This window comes from Mus pahari, chromosome 21 (genome assembly GCF_900095145.1).
Source record: "Mus pahari chromosome 21, PAHARI_EIJ_v1.1, whole genome shotgun sequence".
Taxonomy (NCBI): Eukaryota; Metazoa; Chordata; class Mammalia; order Rodentia; family Muridae; genus Mus; species Mus pahari.
The window spans coordinates 29,133,264-29,137,174 of record NC_034610.1 but is presented as its reverse complement, the minus strand read 5'-3'; the positions used below and the strand labels follow the sequence as shown (position 1 = coordinate 29,137,174).

The 3,911-nt window shown below is 50.5% G+C and overlaps 1 protein-coding gene across 2 annotated transcripts in view; it reads left to right on the top strand.

Annotated features, from left to right (window-relative positions):
- Positions 1 to 336: 336 nt before the first annotated feature.
- The window catches only part of Rmnd1 (required for meiotic nuclear division 1 homolog), a 26,676-nt gene continuing 23,101 nt past the window's right edge, over positions 337 to 3,911 (top strand). Inside the window, exon 1 of one of the 2 annotated variants that reach the window (XM_029533087.1) lies at positions 337 to 421. The gene's annotated coding sequence lies outside the window, so the exon portion shown is untranslated. The other variant, XM_029533086.1, reaches the window with a different exon arrangement.

The following is a 3,911-nucleotide window of genomic DNA, read 5'->3' as shown; positions in this document are numbered from 1 at the left end:
CCGGCGCCACACGCCACTCACTGGCGTCGCTCGGGGTTCAACGGCCGCGGTAGCTGAATGTATGCGTTTGGGCTTTTTTTTTTTTTTTTTTTTTTTTTAAAGCGCTTTTGAACTCAGAAACTTTATTTAGTGGCCCGGCCAGGGGCAGAACATGGGGCGCAAGGGCCCTTCCGGCTACGCGAGCGGAAGCCCTGGAGGACCGGAGGCGGTAGCCCGCCGAGCGGAAAAGGGGTGGGGTGGTGCGCGGAGCGGTCACGTGCTCGCGCGGTCACGTGCCCCCCCGGCTGGCCGGCCTGGGGGGGCGGGGCTTGCCGTGCGCCTGCGCCGCAGCGGGACGGAGCGGAGTGTGTTTCCGCAGAGGCGCCTGCGGCGGGAGCGTGCGCGTGGGCGTCGCGGTCGTCCTCTCCGCGCGCACACACAGGTCAGTGAGTGCATTTGCGCTTCCCCAGCCCGGGAAGCCGGCGAGGAGGTGTGGGCTTCGGCCGGGGCCTCAGGATTGAGCCGGGAATCCGAAGCACCTCAGGCGAAACACGCCCGATCCCCGCCGCGGTGGAAGCAGGGCAGAGGAGTAGCTGCCGAGAGGCGTGAATATCACCTTGAACTTAGGAACTGGAGGAAGTGCACCCAAAGGTCAGCACCACTTGCCCGCGGAATCTAACCTGGATGCAGCCGCTCGTTTAATTGATGGTATTCTGCATCTCACGTACAATATATTTTGGTTCCCCCAGCCCTCCCGTCAAACGCCTACGCCTGCCTACCCAGGTCCCACTCCCAACTTAAACACGAAGTACATACAATTAGTGCTCTCCTTAGGCTCGTGGACATATTATGCTTAAAGATAATGCTCAAAAACTGCAGCTCCCTTGTGTTTCTTTTTAAAAATTTAGTTGACATCTCTGTGTCCAAGGACACTACGGTCACTGAGCCTAGGGGAACAAACACAGAAACCTGTTTTTGAGGCGAGACAAAGATCTCCTTTATTGCTTTTTTATATCATTGTCGCTAACTAAATATCATATTATCCCCTATTTGCCCATTTCCAGAGCTAGCATAATATGCACACGGTAAGGACTCAGTTCGTAGTCATTGCATGAATTAATAAGCTAAAAATACGAGGTATGTAAGTGGTGCTAAATATGAGGACAAAGTAGAAAATAGCAAGAGGATGCATGAGTGTTGGTTATAAGTGTTAATCCTGTCACTCCGGAGGCAGAGGCCAGCCTGGTCTACAATGCGAATTCCAGGAGGGTCAAGGCTGTTATACAGCGAAATCCAGTCATGAAAATCCAAAATGGATGTGATGGATGTGTATTGGTTATATGTATTATACCAAGTCATTGAGGAAATCTTGAAAGAGGCAAGGGAGGGAGTCAAGTCCTTGAGAGGAGAGCTTGTGGACAGGTGAGTGGAAAGGGCCAGGGGGCCTGGAACAAAGGCATTCTATAGGGAATGCCACAGTGGTGCAGAAGGCTCTGAAGGGTGACTTAGGGGCGTTGGCTTTTTACTGTAAATGTAAAGCCATCATCAAATTTGACACTGGAAAAGGATAGGATTCCAGTTAAGGTCTCAGAATTTTTGCTGTAGTCCACTGTGAATGACCTGTAGGAGGCTGAAAACAGTAGCAGGGAACCAGTGTGCCAGTTGCCTTCCATGTGACAAGCTGCCTGAGGAGAAGCAGCTGAAGGGAGAAAGGGTTTTCGAGGTGGGCAGGGAGTCGACGGGCATCCAATACCCTCTTCTGACTTCTGTAGCACCAGGCGTTCTTGTAATGCACAGATACATACAGACAAACACGTATGCCCGTTAAATAGTAACAATTTTAAAGAGGGTGGATTGATCGCCGGGCACAGGAGCGGTGAGTGCAGGCTGATGATGGCGGTGGAGTCATCCTGTAGAACTTTCAGTTTCTGTTTTGTTGGTGGAGAAGGAATTGAGGTCAGTCATTATTGAGAGTGAGAAACTAGGAGGAGACCTGAAAGTGTGAGGGGTTGGGCAGTAGACTGGCCGAGATATGGTCCTGGTCCTGGGCAGTGTGTACGACAGTGCGTCCGATCCAGAGTGGCCCTGGCTGCAGAGGGAACAAGGAGGAGGTTAGTTGGCGGTCTCCAGTGAGCTGCAAGAGTGTAGGCGCAGATTAAATCAGGCGAATCCTGTCCAGTTAGGACTGAGCTTATGCCCCATGGAATAGGGAAGGGTGCAGGGGTTCACAGTGAAAGGGAGGGTTATAGTAGACAGGGAACATTAGCTGGGTGTGAAGGCAGTGGACACTGGGGAGGAAAGACTGGAAATGGTAGGTCCTGCCGAGGGGGCACAACTGTTGGCTTTGGGTAGTAGAAGGAATGGACAGGGAAGATAGGCAGAGTCTGGGGAGTAATGGCTAAAATGGGGAATGTGGGAGGAGTCCGGGGGATGGTGAGCTTTGTAGATGCTGCGCTGACAGAAGAAAAGACCGGGCACATTTTACATTACTCTCCGCTAACCGCTTCTGACGGGGCCTTACAGGTGACTGTAATCCTAGTAGTCCTAGCTACAGGGAAGCCAGGGTTGCTTTTCTTGCTTTGTTTTTGTTTGGGGTCGGGGAGGTGGAGTTCAGACATACCACAGCATATGGAGGTCAGTCAGGGGGCAACCGCAGGAACCAGTTCTCTCATACCATGTGGGTTTGGGGCACTGAACTTAGGCCATCAGGTGGAGCAGCAGGCACATTTCCCACTGAGCCTGACCGTGAGCAACTAGCCTCTCGTCTTTTCCTCTGGACTATTGTGAGGTAAAACAGCATTTAGAATGTAGAAGATGCCGGAACATCACGTCTGAGTCTTTCTCCACTCTCTCTTCACAGCGTTAGCAGAGACATGTTTCTGAGACACCCGACTATGTGACACTCTGATTTCACAGCCCTGACTTCCCCACCTGTGGAACGTGTAGGACCATTTAGTGTGTCTCTTTGTATACTTTTTTACCCTTCTCTCCTGGCTCACTTCTCCCTCTGCTGAAGTTGCAGCCCGGTTGTTAGATAAATAATAGCGTGTACCTGGCCTGTTTGCCTTGCTCATCTCGCTGCCCTTTCATGAACCAAATGTTACCCCTGAGTGTACCACGCTCCTCACCCCAGTGCTCCCTTATCAAGACTGCATAGTATTTTGTGTGTCGTATCCTCTTTGGGTTTTCTGTGAATTATGAAGTCTGAATAATGCTTGAGTCTTTGGCACCTAATTTTTTAAGAATTGTTATTACTGCTTACTGTAGGCTTGCTTTTAAAAGAGTGTGCTATTTTATATTGTAAGTAGAGGAGGGAAATTACATATAACAGCCCATTTCCTTCAGCTCTGTGTGTGCTTGCCTATCTAATATGCCTAACTGTCTAATTTATATAATATGGCTAATATACCCTACTCCTGTGCCCAGCCCCCACCTGAAAACACCTTCCCCCTTGAAAGGCGAAAGCTGTTTCTTTCTTTCTGGGAGCCTTTCCAGTAGAACAGAGTGGGCTCTTTCTGTTTGCTCTGTGTCTTGTACTCAGCTCTGTGGTTTGGTCTCTTCGTGGCTTTTCAAGGAAGAGGAGAAAATGCCTGTCTGCTCCCAAGGATCTAAGATATGATGGGAGTTGATTTTTTTGTTTTGTTTTGTTTTGTTTTGTTTTCCGAAACAGGGTTTCTCTGTGTAGCCCTGGCTGTCCTGGAACTCACTCTGTAGACCAGGCTGGTCTCGAACTCAGAAATCCACCTGCCTCTGCCTCCCAAGTGCTGGGATTAAAGGTGTGCGCCACCACCTCCCGGCTGATGTTTTACTTATAAAGGTTGAATAAGGAATGTGTAAGTACGGGTTGGTGTGTGTGCGTGTGTGTGTGTGCGTGTGTGTGTGTGCGCGCGTGTGTGCGCGTGTGTGCGTGCGTGTGTGTGCGTGTGTGCGTG